General features: G+C 35.3%; 1 protein-coding gene across 1 annotated transcript in view; it reads left to right on the top strand.

The window, feature by feature from the left end:
• The first annotated feature begins 2,603 nt into the window (after nt 1–2,603).
• Nucleotides 2,604–21,125, top strand: part of LOC124414597 (protein N-terminal asparagine amidohydrolase) — a 63,787-nt gene continuing 45,265 nt past the window's right edge. The window contains exon 1 of the mRNA XM_046895574.1: nt 2,604–3,100. The gene's annotated coding sequence lies outside the window, so the exon portion shown is untranslated. The remainder of the gene's footprint in view (nt 3,101–21,125) is intronic.

The raw sequence follows: 21,125 nt of genomic DNA, 5'->3' as shown, positions 1-21,125 counted from the left end.
ACAATGCAGTTATGGTTACACAATACGTTGCAAGTTCTGTTCTTACAGTACAGAGAACGCGTAGCGGCATGAGTTGTACTGTAGTATACTTAAATAATTACGTCGAGATTGACATCAGCAATTGCTCCTTTGTTTTTATATCTTACAGGGTTTTGTCCACTCCCATTTATAATGTAGCATTATACATACACGCATACATAGTCAAAACGTTACACCTCGCGTATCGCCGAGGTCGATCTACACTCATCGTCAACTGTCGGGATGTATATGTATGCTAATCATCCGACGGCTTGCGGACGCAAGCGAGACTTTATCGAGGCGATCTTTATCCCTGAACAGCGTGTCGTTGCTACCAAGCTTGTTTTACCCGTGTGCGCATGTGCGCATAACATAAACTTGAAACAACTTGAAATGGTCTGCCGGGATCGTTGGAGAGTGGGCAGCATCGCGCTCAAATTTGAATATCTCATATACAGCGATCTCAAAATCCTTTGATCATTGTTCCGAAACTTCAAACTGTACGACTGTTAGTCGAAATTTAAATAATGGCAGCGATACTAATTTACCGATTTACTAAGCTTGGAGACTGTTTAACGTGTGGTAGAGGTTCAAAAAGTCTCTCTACCATTAAAAGAGAGACAGTATATTTGCCACTGATCTAAGACAAAGTTATCGATTAGTAAATTCCGTTATCACAAAGGTTTGTTGGGTATTTTACTTGAATTACACCAATTGCAGTAGTGTTTGCACATAGTTTTGTGTCACAAAATTAAATATGCACCACATTGACTCAATACAAAACTCATTTTAACTTATGAACTAATGCTTTTAATATAAATGTGCGGTTATCTTTACCTTTACAATCTTAAAGAATTTTGTTCAACTCTCCATCGCTAAAATCTTATAAATGATAATTATACATTGTGAACGGTTCTTTCGATTGTCAGGCATTCATGGGACATTTTTATTGTCATGTTTTAGTTTATTTAATTTTTAGAACTTGACAGTATGCAGTATAAATTAATCAAGTTTTTCAATTATTTCCTATATTATTGGTAATTTTGATATCTTTTTATTCTATTTTTTCATACAGTATGTTCAGACTAGTTTTCCCATAAAAACGAGTGCTCAAACACTTTGTGACAACATCAGAAATTAGCTACTTTATAAGAAAGTTCATGAATATAATTGTTTTAAGCGCCTTGCATTCCTGGATTGTTTTCCCCGTAAAAATTTCTTCTATTGATAATTGTACTTGATTTTATGATCGCGGTAATTCATTTTTGAGTTATTCTTTAATTTGTCGGAGATGGCGAGCAAGCGTATGAACGTCAAGACGCAAATCATTTAGTTTTCGGTTATCGGCGCCACAATGTTCAGCTGAAATCCTACAAGACCGATTTCAAAATTAAATGAAAACATAACTGACAATGAGAATGGTTTAATATATATCTAATCGCTATCGAACGAAATTATAAACATGCATGCATACTTCGGGTTTGAATTGAAATTCAAAATTTCAATTCAACACCCAAATGTGACCTACATCTATGCAACAAATGTAATGACAATTTGTGGTATCATTGGAAGAGAATATTATTTCCAAGACTATGCCTGTCATCGTACGAAAAAAAAAGAATCAACCTAAATTCCAAATAAATTCGTCTTTCCCAATATCTTATAAAAAGCAACATCTTGAAAAGGGTATCAACCAGCAATGTCACATTCTACATAGAATAAGCGTCCCACGCTTCAGTTTTGAATTAAAGTTTCAGGTTCAAGAGTTGAATATATCAGTACTGATTTTTAAAATTGTCGGTCGACGGGGCGGGGTTGAAATTCCGAATTTGAAAAGTTTCAAAAGCGCTAAATTCCGAATTTAGGGTCCGAAACTTGACGCTCAAAGTTCCGAGAAGGCGAAATTCCGAAAGGATAAAATGCCGAAAGGGCTTATCTCCGATAAGCAAAAGTTCCGAAAGTGCGCAAACGAGAAGATTTAAAAATCTGAAACATCGAAATTCCGAATATCAAAGATTTTGAGTTTTGGGATTTTTTGGCTGGGCGAAATTTCACCACTTTTATTTTTCTCTATTTTGGATTTTCGATATTTTCATGTTCGGAATTCTGGTTATTCTGATTTTCGGTTTTTCTTATTATTTACACTCACGTGTTCAATAAACTATGCTTGTGTAAGTATATTTTAATTTTTCGGAACTTTACTTTTCGGAACTTGGCTCCATCGTAACTTGAATTTTCGGAATCTCGCATTTCGAAACTTCGAGCCGCGTCAGGTTCTTTCGACCATTCGAAACTTTATTGTTTCGTAAAAGCTCGATTTCTCTACTTCAGGTTTCGCTGCCAAATAATTCAGAATTAGGCGCTTTCGAAACTTTTCAAATTCTGAACTTCAAGCCCGCCCCGGGTTGACAATGATTTCGGCGTCAAGTCCGACCACGGAAGACTACAGAGTGTGACTCTGTATAAGTCTATGGAAGGAACTCGAATCAGTGTCGTCCGGTGCTGCTACGAGCGATGAAAAATGGAAGCTTCGGGTTCACCCGTCACTTGCGGGGAGTGTGATGCTTCAGCGAGACAGTCGCCTGTTGCACAGATGTGGCCAGTTGATCAAGCGGGCAACACGCCAGCCGAAGCACGGTGCAATCTGTAACACACACGTATCTCTAGTTAGAAAAACACATACAAAGAGAACATTGAAACACATTTATTATTATTTTTCCGCCGTCTGTCACTCCGTGGCGTGCCGCTACGTTCGTTGGATCAGTGGCTGGCTTTTTCATTTCACCGAGAAGCTGCCAACTCAGTCGGGTCGCGGTATCTTTGCTCTTCGGACGGAGATGATAACATCTCCGGTCTCGTTTTCGGGTGCGTAGAAATACAAATATCTACTCTTGACTGACTGCCAGTTCCTCGTTCCACCCCTGCCAGTCTACTGCCCACCGCTTTGTACCAGTGTGAATACAGTTGCGCAAACCGTCGTCGTGTTGCTCCGCCCGAGACCTACGACATCGATAGAAGAGAGACTCGAAGCGAAGAAAAGGGATAGGCGGTCATCCAAGACAGTCCGCGGTTCTCTCGCACGGTAAGTCTTGTATTGTTGTTGCTGTTGTCTGGTGCTCTTCCTTTTTATCCCCTTTTCTTTTGTACTGCAGTAAAACCTTGATTATCCGAACTTCAGTCATCCGGATTCCCAATTATCCGAACGTTGGCTCAAAAAACGTTGGCAGTCGTTCGTCAATTGACAATGAACGACTACAATAAAAACAAAGTACTTTAGTTCAATACGTACTTAGTTTAATATACATTGTTTGTCGATTTAAATTTGTGTTCTATGTTTCCCGGAGGATAAAAATTGCTTTCTTTTATCCAAACTTCTGATTACCTGAACTGAGCTCGTTGACAGTTTCAATTAATTTGGATAATCGAGATTCTATTGCATTGAATATCCCTCCTGCGTCCCTCATCCGCGACGGTCCGCCCTCTTTGCGGCCACATGTCAAATCGCTTCGTCTATCGAGTCTAGATAATATCTATGATCTAACCAGATACACCTGCCGTTAATTATTCTTCGAAACGTGGGTATGACATCGAAGTTTTTTGCCTTCTATCATAGACCGCTGAATCAAAATTATTGCCAACTTCAGAGCTGCGTTATGTCGCATGTCGTCACACACGGAAAATCCTCCGCATTCAAGACACGGTATAAATTACGGAAAGTATGCAGGCGTGATATGGAAGTAGGTCTGTCCCCCCGAGAGAGACTGCAACCACTCAATACCTACAAACGTATGCACGGACAACAGAAAACAGACTTGTCAGAGCCACTTGAGGCAGTAAACCAGCCTGCCCGGTATCTTCCTCTCCTGTATATTTCTCTTCTGATCCGTTCATCCGCTGCTGGTCGTCGTACCAGCTCTGAATACAATATGCGCCTACATACACTGCAACTGAGTATGGATACTCGCTCGCGATGCATTGCTGGAATACACAATACACACCTATCTAGATCAGTCGTTTATTTATCAGCTCGATTTGGAAAGAATAGTGTATTGCGTTGTTCATGGGTGTAAAAAGTAAAAACTGATTGCGAGGAAAAATAATCGAAATGGTTGATTAATCGAGTTTGAAAAATATTCGATTGCACCCGATTAATCGGAAAAAAATAATCGATTATTTTTGGTCATTCTTAACCTTCAAGGTAGTAGTCTGGTAACTTGCACGGTTTTGAATGCTTTTTCCGGGAATTTTATTTTAGAGGAAAATAATTTGATTTTGTAATATATTATTAATGGTATCTAAGAGTGAAGAAAAAAATCTTTTTTCGAAATTTTTTGTTATAGTTTTATAGCACTGACGTGAGCGGTTCAAAAAAAAGGTAGGTGGCTGGCCCCAGTGATTTCGCCACTTGAGGACATCTGAAACAAAAAAAAAAGTCAAAAAGATCATTGTTGTGTAAGCTTGTCATTCTGGTTGGAACTAAGATTAAACCATTGTGCTAAAAAATAACAAAATGGTGGACTACGAAAAAATGAGACTTTTTTTTAGCGGAAACCGGGCTGTAAAATGAAAAGTTAGGAATGAAAAAAAAGATCCTAGTTCTTGCGAGAGCTATTGATGAGCAGAATATCATATCCGAATTTCTGCCCAATTGGTTGGATAGAAAATTTTTTATTACCCGGACTGTCCGTAAAAACATTGTTTCGAGAAAAACCGCGTTTAAAGTTTCAGGAATAGATTTAAAAAAATCGTACTTACATTAATCGTCTATGCCTGGAGCGTATGATATGTCTTCAATTTCATCTTCGGCATCATTCTCAGCAACTTTTTCTGCCCTGCGGCTCATTCTGGCTACTTTAGAAGCCTTTGCCGTGTCATTTTCCGCCTTTGAATTCCGGGAGCTGTTGTACAGTTTAGCGAGACACTCTCAAATATTCATTATAACTTGATTAATATTTCAAATTTCGGGCTAAATTTTTGTAATGTACTCTCAGTATATTTTACTTTCGAAATAAGTAAGAAAAAAAAAAACTATTTTTCCAACCCAAGTTACCAGACTACTACTTTAAGCCGCCGCTTGGCCAGTATACTGGTCAAGCTATAGTTAAATGATATAAATGTGCGTTATTTGAATACACATTAAAATCACCGGCGATCCAAAAGTTAATTTGAATACTTATAACTAATTTTTCTCGCATATATGTATATTAGGGTGGGTCAAAAAAACCGAATATTTTTTTTTTCACTTTATACTCTGAAAAATCGGTTGCTATACACCTCTAAAAAATACTCACCAAATATGAGCTCTTAATTTTGATAGGAAGGTCCTCCGCTTTATAGTTTTCCATTTGTTCCTCAGTATAAGAAACGAAAATTTATATCTCTCTATTAAACGTTCGTTAAAAAATATCTCTCCTCATATTCTTGTAGGAAATTGAACGCTCTACAAAAGAGGTCTCGTATAATTTTTCCGTAAACCTCACCGTTTGAAAGATATCAAAGGTTTAAGTTTGATTATTTTAAGACAAATTTCTGTTTTGGTTATGAATTTTATAAAACGTAAAAAATTTTTTTTATGAAATGCGCAGTCCATAGTTTTGTAGGAAATTAACTGTTCTACAAAAATGGTCTCTTATGATTTGTCGATTAAATTAAGCGTTTCAAAGATATTGATCGTCAAACTTCAATGGTTGCAAAGTTTAACAGTTTTTTATTGATAATTCAGAAAATTTTAATTCAGTCTATGAGTTTCAGGGAAATTTATACAAATTTGAGTTTATATGAACAGAGAAATGTTTTAAACTATTTTTCTAGTTTTTCTTTTAGTCGTAAACATGTTTAGTTACACCTGTAAAAAAAAATTAGAGCATTATTTCTGACTGAGAGTCAATGCTTCATTAAACCGTGAAAAAATAACGGTCTTGTTAGAAATTTTGAATGAAAAGTATGAATGTTAAAGAGAAAAAATGTTCAATTGGTCATTAAAAAGTTTTTTTTATTTAATCATCAAGTCAGTTCAGAAAAAAAACATCGCCATCGGAATTTTAAATTATTAAAGATAAAATTTAGAAAAATATTAGAATAAAAGTTGTCTTTGACAAATATATTTATAGTTATCTGATTATGACACACAGAAAATAAATATGCAAGTGAGAATTATCAAGATGATTCACAACGGGAATAGTGAGGCGCGCAGCGCCGAGGTGGGGTTGGTGCGCGAAGCGCGCAGGGGCGAAGCCCTAGTTATCAATAAAAAACTGTTAAAATTTGCAACAATTGGAGTTTGATGATGAATATATATATATATATATATATATATGCCATCTCCCTTTCATCAGTTCTCATTTTCGTACAATCATTTGTGTAAAAAAATTAATTGAATTTTCTAGTGTGACGAAATCTAGGTATTTTCTCTATATTTGAAAATTTTATGAGGATAAAGTTGTAAAATTATTGTAACGATGCATGTTTCGGTGAAATCGCTAGTTCGCACCTTTAGGAATGTCTGAAATTTATTAAACCATGATGAATTAAATGTACTCATATTTTGCAAAACCAAGTCCTTGAAAGTTATTCTAAAATTGCGCAATAACAATTTTTCCCGGATATTTCGTTACGTTAACGTTACTAATTTTAGCTTCATAAAATTATCTGGTTCTCTTGAAGGACGTATGAAAAGTTCAGCCGTGTAATGTATTACATCATATTGCATAGTTATATTCAATTAGTTCATCAATCTTGTTCGAAGCGTTTAATAACATCAACTGTCAAAAGTTATTCATCTAAGTCGTTAATGACGTTTGTTAAGTTACCACAACTACTTACAAATATCAAAATAAAACTTTTTGTATAATTAGCCGTTAATCAGCCGCTGATTAGTTACGGAAACTTCTATTTTGCAGCATGTCAAATTTTAGAAAAAGTCGATGGTCCGGCAAACTTCACAATAAGATAGCACAACCACTAGTGAGATAACTATGAAGAGTTGAAGGTTGAGGTTGGTTGAAGGTATTTATTGATATTCCCATTGCAATGTTGGGAAACAGGTTATAACAGAAAAACAAGAGATACAAGGATAGTACAAGGAAAAGTTGATGGTTAGGAATTTTTAATGAAACTGTAATTTGCCTCAATTAGCTTCTAATGATCAGTCGTAGTATTAATTCAGATAGCCCCCAAATTTCCGAAAAAACTTGAGGGTATACGCACCTCATATCAAGATAGCATGACGCCACGGAGAATAACTACTAACCGTTAATTGTAGAGTCGCTCATTAATCGCTAATTTCAGTTTAGATAGGACTGACCGAATAGCTTATGACGAAAGTAAATTTGGCAGAAAGCAGCTGTGATGGGATCTAATTGTGAGTAGCTTTTCAAAAATTCCACTGATAATTAATATGAAGTTATCTAATTTTTTGAAATCTGGTTTACAATCACAAGTTTTCTCGAATTAATTTTCGTCGTAAGCAATTCGCGTTGGTACATTATTCGATATTCTAATAACACAACGGAATGTAAATTTTGAACCCAGTGAGAACTCTTGAACTTATCTGAAATTTTTCCAGAACTCGTGAGGATTATACTTCGTAAAAACAGGGTAACGGTATTTTTCAAGTATTCTTTTCTGTAATAAGAAACAAGAACTGTTGCTGGTATTGGTATAGAAACATGGAACTATTCGAGTACTGAACAGAATTGTTAACACTACTATTCGAAAATTGAAAAGAACTTAATAGCTTTTTTTGACAGTTAGGTGCCTTTTGAAGTTTGTATCGCATATTCTGAAACTGATGTTCCGAATTCTTGTGAACCGCAGCTATTTTTCACATTTTTCTGGAACAATTAGAACTCAAGAAAATTCTAGTCGTCTCAAAGAAAATTTCTTTTTCATCAAATGCGGTGGTACACGTAAAGTTCTATATCTTTTACGTGCTTCGAATATCTTAATTAGAAACGGTGCGTGGCACTGGACATATAGGCACGATTTTTTACTATTCAATCAGATAAAAACAAACTTACTGATCATTATTGTGTGGAAGCAGACTTTTTTGAGTGTCGCGTCCGGCTTTGGATGTAAAATTACTACATTTGCAGCTTTAATGAGACAGTAATACTACTGTGACAGTAGTCAAAATAAGTTACAGTTTACGCGGTCAATAAAAATCAACTACAGTATCTTATTAAAGATGAGATCAAATGGAGAAAAACTGAAACCCTCCAAGAAAAGCATAAAAAACAAACAAGTGTCGGAAAATATTTCTATTGTTTCTGACTACAAGATAATGGGGTTCGCACATTATGCAAATCCTATCAAGGATAACATTTGAGTCAGAAATTAATTATGCTAAATTCAAGTTAAACTGTCATCTACATTTTGATGTTTTTTTTCAGAATTAATTTTGTCGAATTTTTCCATTCTCTTTAATTACGGTAGTCTGATGTACTTGACTTTGAACAAGAAAATTTTTTTTCTCTCCAAAAGGATCTTAAGAGTCAAACCCTTCACACTAAATTTGCAGATGATGTGCTAGTTTCAAGAGTAATCAGTACTGCCATCAATTTCTATTGAAAATTCAAGAAAACAATTCTCGACCAAGTTCAAAATTTCATGGGCTATTAGCCACTAATGAGCGGCAAATTTTGTCTTGTTGTCTTGTTTTCAAGAGAAGTCAGCACTCCATTAATTATTTTTTTTAATCACAGGTCTCGACAAAATCTCAAAATTCCATGGATCATCAGCGATAACTTTTGGTGCATTTGACAATTTTTTATGGTCAATCTTCCATAGGTAAATAGAAGTGGGTATACCCTTCAGTTTTTTTCCGAGAATTTGGGTTCATCTCACTAGCGGTTGTGCTATTTTATTGTGAAGTTTGCTGGACTATCAATTTTTTTGAAAAATTCAACATGCGGCAAAAGAAATGTCTCCACGACTAATCAGCAGTTCATTAACGGCTAATTATTCAAAATGATTCATTTCAATGATTATGAACGATTGTGCTAACATAACGAATGTTGGATCATCAATGGAAGACACCTTCTGCAGTTTAATCTTTAGCTGGCACCTTTATCTGGTGTAACATCGCTGGCACCTTAGGGTCGTTGAAGACCCCAACCGAAAATTGCTTGCAGTAACGAAGTAATTTAATATTTTGGCTTGAATTTTTTTTTGGGCATTTACTCAAGTGTCTGGTTGTAAAAAATTAAATCACATTTTCAAACATTCAAGTTACAAAAGTTCCAGTTAAAGGTTAATGCAAATTTCATGCTTTTTGTTCATAATGCTCAGCTTTATTGGATCGGTTCGGTACTTTTTCAATTATTTAATTGACAAAATTCCGAAAAATCTAATCAAAATGATTATATCTTGAGAATGGATAAATGGATTTGAATGAAAATTGGTATCATGAGGTTTTTTGGGTCGCTTATTACGAATCTAAGGTCATATTTGCAAAATTTAAATTTGGCGCATTCAATAAGTTGAAAAAGAAAAATAAAAATATTTGGATTTTGATGAAATTGGTATTCATCGGTTTGTTGGGTGGCGATCACGAATCCGATCTCAGACTGTGAAATCCAAAATGGCGATGTAATATGGTGAAAAATAAATTTAAAAATATTCGGATTTTGGTAGAAACTGGCAGGTTTTTTGGGTCACCGATTACGAATCCAAGATCAGGCTTGTGAAGTTTGTTACGGTGGATTCAATATAATGGTTCATAATAAAAAAACAATCGTCACATTTTCGTGTAATATGGTATCCGAAGGTTTTAAAATCGTTAATCATGAATCTGAGTATGTAGTTCGAAACTCGAATCGGGTATTATTATTTTTTTTTCTCCATCAGCTTGGATTTGATACGTGACTTTGAATATTCAACGATTCGAACTCACGATCAGTATTAAGGCATAGTAGCTACTGGTTACGAAAAATTTACGGAATTTAAAAAATGGTCAGGGAAGACACGCAAAAACTAGGAAATTTTTGGCAGTGTAATGGAGCGAGAAAATAGATTTTTTCTCATAAACAAAAATTTTGCGAACAATTTTTTTTACACATTATTGGCTCCATCACTATCAAATGGATCATAAACGTTTTTTAAAAATCGTTTGATTGAGAGTTTTGTTTATTAGACACTCGAATTGGCACTGTTAGTTTCAATTTTAGTCAGGCAAAGATTATATTTTGGTCATGGAAACTCAGGGAATTTATTGACTATTTTTAGTGACTACTATGTATAGGTGAGATCGTAGTGCCAACGAAGTGAGCAAATCGTATTTTACAAATTTTTTCTCTTTGGAGTAATGAAATTGCGTTAAAAGTTTTGGTAAATGATAGTCTTTTGAATTGTACTTGTTAACGATTTATAATTGAATTAATTTCTGTCAACAGTGTGCGCGTTTAGTGTGTTATTTGTAAGCAACATTTTTTTTTAAACCGTGGTCAATGAGAAGGTCAATGAGATGTCATAAACGATTATAAAAATAGGTAACATGATGGAATTATCTGATGGTCTTTTCTCTGGATCATGAAAATATAAGCCGTGTACTTAGACAACATAGTTTGCTATTTTAGCAGCTGAAAGATGTAAAGAAACAAAATTGGTTGTGTGAAAAATGAAATGATACATATTGAAAAGGGAGGATTCGTGAGCTAGACAGTCTCAAACGACTACGGCGAATGTGATGGGGTGAAATGGGTATGAGAGTAAATGCTCCTAAGTGGTAGGCAATTTATTTGTTATTCGATTTTAATAATTGAGCCTTTCATCTTGTTCTTCATGTTCTTCTTCTTTTCATTCCATTTTATCTTTTGGTCCCCTCTTATTCTACTTTGTGGTCAATACATCATCTCTTATTAATGTTGGCTATCATTTTCAAGATTACCATCTTATTGTTAGTCAGGTAATGTACCTAACTTCGTGCAAGTAAATTTTCATAGGCAGCACGTGTAGATTCTAATAGCCACTGCAGTTTATTCCTTATACAACTTCCAGATACACGTGCAAATGTATAAACCCCGCGTATATTAGCAAAGTTTCAATCTTCTGGCACCCAAACCATCTGCTCATACTTTTATGACACCGACGAGGTGTACAAAAGTAGACATGGAAGGGCACTGCTGAAACACTGACAGCAGAAATATATGAGCAGTAGAAGGAAACAAAATTCAGAAGGCGTCAATTTACGTCAGTTTATAGACATTACATTTTCACTGTCTATCGGTTAGTAATACTTGAAGTCGTGTTTACACATGGCGAAAAGTCATTGATTTGAATTGATGTGACGTCACGTGGCGAATTCACTTGAAGTCACACGAAATCACTTAAAAGTAACTTGAACTAATGAGATGATAGGCGAAGTTACATGAGATTGAGTCAGGCTGGTGGAATTTATGAGAATTCACTTAGGGGCCGTTAAAATAATACGTAACGCTCAAGGGAGGAGTAAGGTTATGGGAAATGGGGGGGGGGGGGGGGGGGTCTATGTTTGTTACGCATTTTTTCCGGGGAGAATTAGTGATCGGGGCGGGGGCGGGGCTAAAATTTCGAAATTTTGCGATACGTATCAGTCGAACGACCGCTTGCTTGACATAAAATCATTTTTTAATTTATAATATATTAGGTTGCTGAGAAGGATTTTTAATTCGCAACAAAAGCCACTCATAATCACAGTCTCGGTTAGGATTGTTATCTACTGGTGATGAAACTATGCTTTCTCTATAACCTTGGCAATCGAAGTTAGTAGCGTTAAGGTAATGAAACATCAGGGAAAATATCATTATTGAGCAATTTTAGAACGACCTTCAAGAATTTGGTTTTTCAAAATCCATACGCGTGAGTACGTTCTGTGTAATCATGGTTCACTGAATTTCAGACAATCTTAAAAGTGCAAAGTGACGATTTTTCTAAAAATAAATCGTTACAGTGACGTTGCTGACTTCATTCTCGTACTGAACAAAGGTTCCCTGAATAATTTGAAAAATTAAAAATAATGAGGTAATCTTTTCCATTGCATGGAAATACCTATCAATACTACCATCCACTAACACTCCTCACATTACGGCTTTGCGTCGTCGCCGGCTTTCAAATCACTATCCGTAGATTCTGAGTTCTTTCACTAATCACATCTAATGATTGGTCCTTAGCGCTGGTAGTCATCTCTCTCGGCTGGCTCCTCTCAAACACGGGCTCGCCCCAATTGAACGGTCTCATACACAGAGCGGGCTTATAGCCGATGTAGTGAGCTTAGTGTCAGCTCCTCCCGCTAATTGGAAGTCGGAGTTGTCGGTACTCGTACATTCAGTGCGCGGACTCCTTAGGCCACGAACTACCATGTTATCATAGATCATATGAGAGTGACTGAAGCACTGTGTGTACTAATTTTACATCGAATATCGCACGCATTAATAGTTTGCGAGAATTTTTCCCAATCTCTTAACCTTATATACCTTTTAATTGGACAAGTCAATTTACACGCTACAGTTGCAGTTTGATTTAATATTGTTAAAAGTTCTTATAGTACCTTTAAGATTGGTACATGTTACGATTATGCAGTCCAATAAATTTTCATTCTAACCGCTTTGTTTCCCCTTTGGATGTATATCTGTCTATCTAGTATTTTACGGTCTCTTGGGTATCTTGTCCCATTCCATCTGCATCTCGACACCACGGCGACTATGGCTTCATACTTGTTGAGCTCCTTACTCCTCGACTGCACGGAGTCTATAATGCTAGGCTAGGCTGAACGGTTGATCCGGCTGGATGCCGGCTTCAGGAAGCGTCCAGCCAACTGGATAAGTCCCAATTTAGCTGTGTGTGCAGTACCCCCTTCCTAGTATGCCTGTGATGTAAGTGCACTCATGTTTGCACGCGCATATCTACGGTGTCTGTTTGTTGCGCACGCCAAGGAAACAACTGGCAGAACACTCTCGAGCTGTGCTATCCCAGAGTTTATACCTACTGCAGTCTCTTCGGTGCATAGACTGTTTATACATATTACAATCGACCCACGGTAATCCGAAATGTTCTGCAAGGTGGCGACGGATTAACAAATTTGTCGGACTGTAGAGTGCTGTCACGGATCCCTTGTAGTCCAGAATTTTTTGAAAAGGAGTACCTTGTAATCCGACATATTACCAAAATGGTGAGATAAAATCGATGTTACACATACTTAATTGGCACGTCGGATTACAGAAATAGGGGCCAGATTACTGAGAGTCTACTGTATTATGTTTGCGTCGTCGTGGCTTTGTATCCCATGCGTGTGTTTAATTGTTCCTAATAGTGTGGCTATTGCACAGCCGTATATGGGCTGATCTACGGACCTTCGAGCAGCTTTTTAACGTCAAATTTTTGATTTGGCTCAAATTCCGATGCGTGTAGTATGAACTGGCTACGGAAATTCTGCAATTTTCAGGTCTCTAGCTCTTACTGGTTCGGAGAAACACTTTGATCCGAGCGTTGATCAGTTTTGTCATTTTTTCGAATTGAACTTTTATCCTTGAATTTTTAGCACTCCTTGTCAACGAAAAAATAGTACGACCGAATGTCTTCTTTTTGTTTGTAGAAAAACTGTTCTTTCTGAATATGACACCCATTTCGAGTTGGATTCTTAGAAAGTGCCAGAATAACACTTTTTAAAAAATACTTTTCGAGTTAGGTATATGCGAAGGCTGAAAAAATGAATGGTTTTTATATTTTGGTACAAAAATTGGATATTTTGAATATTTGTATATTCAAAAATTTTCAGAGTGGAATGAAGATAATATCACGATTAAATTAGTACAATTGTTTCAGAGATCTCGAATTTTTGGAATATTTAAAGGAAAAAAATTATTCAACAAATTCTTTGTTGTTGCTATGAAAAAGAATATGCATTTTGGAGTATATTATGACATATTAAAATTGAAATGGAAATAAAATAATTAAACCGGTGTAAATATTCCAGTGATATTCAAAGTTGAATCTTTTTTAGGCAAAAATCGTTGAGTCTCGTTAATTTTTTCCACGAGTGTAGAATATATTTCCAAAACTTCTAGCTTACTGGAATATTGATACCGACTCATTATCAATAGTAACCCCATTTTGATTTATTTTATAAATATCAGGGTTTACTCAGAAATATCTAATCTTTTCCTGAAAAAAATATCACAATTAATTCTTTTCTTCTGTATGTTATCGATTTAATTATGGTTTCAATTGCATCTCAGTATACATACTCCGAAATGTCCATTTTCACAACAAAGAGATGAAAACAATTTATCTTTTGGCGTCGTATAAACTTCTCTGGTATTTCTTGAAGATCTACCTCCAGATGGATTTCACGTTCGGAAATATCAGCCTTTCTTCACAAAGAACGTACTAGGTCTTCTTTTCAACACCTGCTGGGAAAGTTCGATTTTCGAAGCCTGTGGAGCGTGTGTAAAGTGCCAGATTTTCGAACGGTGCAGTAAAACGATGTGAGCGTATGCGCACAATTAAAAAAATCGACTTACACACTAGGGATTTTGTTGGCGCATGGACATTTTCGAATAACTCAACTTTACGCATTGTGTCATTGAACGCAAGTTACCTAACCCTAACTCTACACGCAGTCAGTGGCATCTTCGTTATTCTTCTTCGTTGTTGGAAGGGATAGCGTGTGTCACACGTGTGGATGGGTGAAATTTGACACGTGTGATTGCAACGCTCGCCTTTGCGGACTACGCTACAAACTTCACGTTCATTGAAATCGCCCACTTTCCGCACTTGTTACACAATATATTGTTTTCCGACGACAGGAAGTGCTAAAAATTCAGGCTGTATACATTTAAGGAGTTTTCTTATTATCACCTGATTCTGAGCCAACAATTTTGAAGAGTGATATTATTTTTTCTGCCCCCATTAAAACTACTGGGTCCGGATTGAAAAAAAAAAACGGTTCTGGAGCACAGAAAATAGAATTTGTGGCAATTGAGCATATATAGGGACTTGCTACGAAGATAACTTTTTAATTTGGTCACTGAGGAAGGTTAATATATTGATTACACAGGTCTGCGACCAAAAAACTACACAGATTTTATATATCGATTCTCATAGATTTTTACTCACTGAAACCGGGAATAATATTTAGAAAATTACATCACGTCAGGTTTTTTCTTGTACTCGTGTTTGTAGTTCCATTCAGAGTGTAAGTCCAGTTTGACACGATATCTAGTATCCCATACTTGATTCTAACAATTCTACGCAAAAGTAAATTCTTACTTTCAAACAAGGAAACAGAAAATGGAAAGCGTTCGGAGAAGTATAAATGAAAAGAAGAAAAGATTTCATAGGCATAAAGAATGAATATGGAATGTTAAGTACATTTTATGAAGAAATTGTTCAATTCATCTTATAAGAAATATGGTTTAGTTCATTGTAATGAAATCGTGGTTTTTTCATTATTGTTATGATTTTTTTTTATGCAAACAACTTGTATTTTGCAACAGTACTGTACATGAATGTAAGTCACTTTTGGATTCAGCAGATACGAAAACATAATATTTACCGCAAACATCCCATGCAGCTGAAATAAAATATGTTTTTTGCAGACCTGCGTTATTCTCTTATACACAAATATTCGAATACGTACGCTCCAAAATTTGTATTAATCTTAAATGTTGTTTATGTAAATTGAAGTATAATATTTGTAGCTTATGAAATGAGTCGTTTTCGCTTGATTTATTTTGTTGCTTAACAATACTAGAGTAACTACAAATTTATGCGTATTACAAATTTAACCAAGTTTGCCGCCCGTGAAATACGTTTACCGTTATTCTTCAGTCGGTTTAAAAATAAAATTCAATCCAACCATTTCAGATAATGTTTGCACTCAAGGAATCCACATTTCTTTTGTTAAGATAATCAATTTAATTAATGGGCTAGTTAAAAGAAATTAATGACCCAAAAACAAAAATAATTCTCGAAGAAATTACACCAAATGTCATAACAACACGGCGAAAGTTGAATAAATTTTATGCAATTTGTATCGAAGTTGCGAAATAAAGGTTTTTTTCCATTTTCGGCATCATCTGCAGCGAAGATGTGGAACCTTCTCATAATACAAAAACTTCGATTATCTAGTTTTTCAAGTTTTTGGGGTCTTCAAATGGTTCAAGTCTCGGATGCTCAATCGATATGGAATGCCCCGTACCATAAATATCCAAAAACATCGACTATTTTTTTTTTACAGTTACGTTTAATAGTTGTAGGAAGGGGAAATATGGCGCCCAGACGATAAGAGGGAATAATTTGAGCCCTTCATGTCAATATTCAGTGGTTCCTCAACGCAATCTTTCATTTTCCATTTAATTTAACACGGGAATGTTACTGGCACTGGTACTGTACACAGTTATTTCTGAATTTTGTAGCTCAGTAACGAGACAATGTACATAAATGTCCGACACATATTTTTATAGGGATTTCAATGCTTTACAAAAAAGTCTCATAATTTTTTGACAACTCAGCTCGTTTAAAAGTTATTCAAGGTTAAAGTTGAAATCATGTAAGAATTCGCGTTTTTCGATATTAACAGCGACAATAATAGACTTATCAAGAAATGTGATTCTGCTGTTTCGTGTAGCGATATCGAAACATCATTCCAAGAGCTACGTACTTGGTTGCATATGTTCTCTTATACGTTTATACGTATTATACTTGTTCGTGTCGTGTATGATCCCGTGTACTAATGTTGTCTCCGAGATCGAACACAATCAATTTCGCATTGGAATGACTGCCATGGCTGATAACAGCGTGTTCAATATTATTAACGTATCCAATTTGAAATTGTTTCTTTCTGCTATACTCGTAGCTTCGATTGATATTTTTAATAAAATTGAGGACTTGATCGGATTAATTGAATCGATCGGTTAGCTTCGAACAGATTACAATCAAAACTTGGAAGGGTCAATATTGCGAATGGCCGATATATCGAAATTTCAAACGTGAAAATAAAATAACGAAAGATCAATTGTTCGAAATCTTGATTTTTTAAAGTGTCGTTGATTACAATGACTACTAACCACTGGCTCAAGTTTTCGAACAATTCATCTTTCATTATTTTATTTTCACATATTTGAAATTTCGATATACTTATCGGCCATTCGCAATAATGACCCTTCCAAGTTTCGAACCCACACCCGTCAATTTTAGATCGAATTGATGCATGTCAACAATTTTTTCCGCTGTATCAATTGCTGTTGATGAATTGCCTGGGGCGCCTGCACTTTAGCCTTTCCGTACACTCCCACGCAACGAGATGCGGAAAATGCATACTTATGATAAGTGAATTCAGACAAAGCAAGTAAGAATCAAAATATTTTTTAGCAAAAAAGTAAGGACAAGACATCGGGCAGGCGAATTGTATAAATTAGAGCTTTTGTTGTTTGTGCCACGTAAAGTATTCAAGCATTATGTTTTCATACAGCATCGAGTTTTTGTTTCGTATGGTTGAATAAATACTATCCCACGCTGTACAAATATGTACAATTTATATTGCCAGGTCATTATTCCATGTCAATTATGCGACAGATTACTCTCCGTGGTCGCTTTTTCGCTATAGCATTCATTATGAATTTTCAAGAAAAATGTGCCTGCCAAGTACCTAGCTCTTGGAATGATGTTTCGATATCACTACACGAAACAACGAGGTTTGATTTCGCGACATACGAGTCTACCTATTTATTGAGAGATCCTAAGACTTGGCGTTCTTTCTTGATTTCACGACAGAGACTGGCAATGGCTAAGTTGATCTTGTATTTTTATTCTGATCTGGTTTTGGTAACTGGGCGGATTTTTTTACATTTTAGATATTTTTGCCTGTCACATATATTACATATTATTACTTGTGATAATTGAAAAATAAATTTACTTGAGTTGAAAAATTAATTGAATGACATGATTTTATAGCGGTTGAAATGTTTACAAAAAAAAAAACTCACAATGTTTCGTGACAAGTGTAGTATTTTCTGCGTTAATCTCAAAAAATTATATGTTTTCGACGAAAAAGTTAATTGTCACATGATATCAACTTTAACTTTGAATAACGTTTGAGAGAGTTGAATTATCAAAAAATTATAACAGATCTTTTTTGTAGAGCATTGAAATTCCTGTAAAAATATGTATCGGGCATTTATGTACATTAGCTCGTTACTGAGCTTCCAAATTCAGAAATAACTAAAATTATTTTCGTGTGTTAATTAAATGGAAAATGGAATGTTGCGTTCAGGAACCACTAAATGTTATCATTACGGGCTCAAATTATAATAAGCATATTATTTCCTATTCCTACAACTATTAAATGTGTGGCTTTAAGAAAAAAAATTGTCAATTTTTTTAGACCACCCTATTGTACAATGCACCTCGGTACGTTCACATGTTGCGTTCCATGACAATACCGAATCGCATTGCATGTCACAATATGTGCATCGTCATCGTCATCATCATCATAATCGTCGTAATAGAACAGAAGTTCGGATATGTGAAATCAGAACTTTAGAACTGCTCACATGCAATTTTATGACAAAAAACTATTGAAAACGGAAGAAAATGTAATTTTATCTATCAGTTATCTGCGAGCGTTTGAATCTCTATAACATTGTTTAAGAAAAATATATAGAATTTTTCGTATATGCAGTTGGGAACCTTTATTTTATCAATAAATAGTTGTACAGATCATAATTTATTGTACGTATTACCGTAAATACATAATAACTTTATCAACGTAAGCAACATAGTAAATAGAGTAACTCAATTTTGAACTATTCCTGCAAACATGATTAATGTCACTGAGGTATACTTCCTATTCCAATATTGTTAGGTTCATCATAACATGAGCTACGTGTGAACTTTATTAGTTCAGCGCGCTGTTCCTGTGAGAGTATATTAATTATAACCATCGTTATACGCAGACCACATAATATAATAATCAATTATTTTAACTGGAAATGTTCTAAGTATAGATATTTTGAATCTGGCCTTGAAGTTTTCAACTAACGATTTGAGACTGTTTTTCATTTTGTAATCACCGATTACTTTTCACAGAAATCTCGATTATTCATATTACATCCGATAAGTCACAATTCTGAACTTTCAATATCCCGTAGATGTGAAATGTGAAATATAAACACAGATTTCAAAATCGATTTTTTCATGCAAACGCAGTTACTGGATGTCGAATTCTTCGACGAGTTATTCGCAACAACAAATGTTGGAAATGAGCAGGCAACATCTGAAACTGAAATTGTAAAAAAGTCCCTAGATTTGTGGCTCGTCTGAAGTGTTTTTTAATCGATCCTAGGCAGTACAGAGAAAAAAGAGTTATATGTATAGGCTGTACCTTTTACAGTGTTGGTAAAAAAATTAATAACGATGGATGTGCCAGTACGTATTGAAATAATATAATATAATGGGATTCTATGCCGGCGTTTGTCGGATCGCGGGCAGGTCAGTACATATTCCTCCAAGGGGGTCTAGATTTGGTACAGACTGTCAAGAGTACCGTACACTGGACGACGAGGACCATCCGTGGTTGTATATACGTATAGGTATATACAAGAAAATTGCCGTTAAGACCGTCGAGCGACTGGCAACGGGGCCCGACTTGCCAGGCTCTTGCTCTTGGATCGATGATGAAGATCCCGGACTTTTGTGTAGTGTAAAGTTTGACTGCGATTTACAATTAGTATTAACCGGGAAATAACGAGGGACGCTTTTCAGGTCACGTATTAGTGCTGAACTAATGGCTTGTGACAACACGTAGTAGGTATTAGTAGAAAAATTATAGGTGATTAGTAGAAACTTATGAATCACGTGGAATTGAAGTCAAACGAAACTTTCTGAACTGAAATAGTGATCAGGAATTGCTTGATATTGCTTGAAATCGTTCGAAGAGACTGTTGAAATTCATGGAACATTTTCGGATTTAGTTAGGTCTAACAATAAGATAGAAATTAAAGAAAAGTGAATGAAGGAAGAGGTATGAGATTGTTGGAAATCATTTGAAGACGAATTGGAAATCCGTACCGCAAAGACTGTAAAGAATTAAACAAGGAACAACAAGGTGACGTTGGCGTTGTTTGAAATCTGAGTTGAATTTGCTCCAACCATTGAAAGATAGGGTTTAAAAAGAGAGCACTTGGGGTAATGGGTTGAGTCAAAAATTGCAATTGAGGAAGAAATTAGAAATAGGAGAAGCCAACGTTTAAATAGCCTGCAATGCTTCTCAAAAGTAAGTTCGGATAGGAGCATCGAGATAAAGTACAACATAGTTGCCAAAAATGATGCTGTGAAATGAATATTATTACAATAACAGTTGAAATATTGTTGGAATTACAAGAAAATATGGTACCAATAAGTATTAAGTTTTATCATAGGTAATTGGTCATCAATGCTACATTTTCTAGTTATTGCAACATCAAATTGGTTTTTTCAATTTACTATGTACATTGTTTCCGCTAAAAAAGACCTCAACATCAAATTATCGTAACAATTACAAAAAATATTATCCAAGATATTATAGGTATACAAGAATAATAGTATCAGCTATTAAATTTTTCAATCACAGCCAGAAAACCAATTTTGATTTTGTATCCAGAATTAAATTTTACGTTTATGGTAAAGCATAGTTAACGATTGTAGAGTAATCGTACCTAGAACTTTTTATAGGTGTGGTGTAGTATTATAAGTCTATATGGAATTTGGATACGTCAAGAACTGCAATTAATTCAAAAACAGAAACTGGAAACAGATAAAATTGAAACTGTCCGAAAAACTTATGCAAATAGAAGTTGAAATCGTCTTTGATGATTGTAGTCAGTTGAATTCTGATTAGAAATCAGTAGAACGTTGGTTCTGCCAGCATCAGAAATATGAAGTGTAAGGGAAAGAAGGAACACGACGAAAAGATAAAAAAGCGGAACAAATCATGAAAATATTTACAAATAAAACTCGAAGTGGCTTGATATTAAATTGATATCGATATTGTAGAATCCAGTTCTATCACAAATTTCTCAGTTCTCCTTAACACAATGGTCGTTGATTGATGGTTCAACTGTCTGAAAAATTCGTCAATTCTTTCCGTTGATTGC

This window comes from Diprion similis, chromosome 14 (assembly GCF_021155765.1).
Source record: "Diprion similis isolate iyDipSimi1 chromosome 14, iyDipSimi1.1, whole genome shotgun sequence".
NCBI classification, from domain to species: domain Eukaryota; kingdom Metazoa; phylum Arthropoda; class Insecta; order Hymenoptera; family Diprionidae; genus Diprion; species Diprion similis.
Note: the sequence above shows the minus strand (reverse complement) of the source record. Positions and strands in the feature narration are given on the sequence as shown.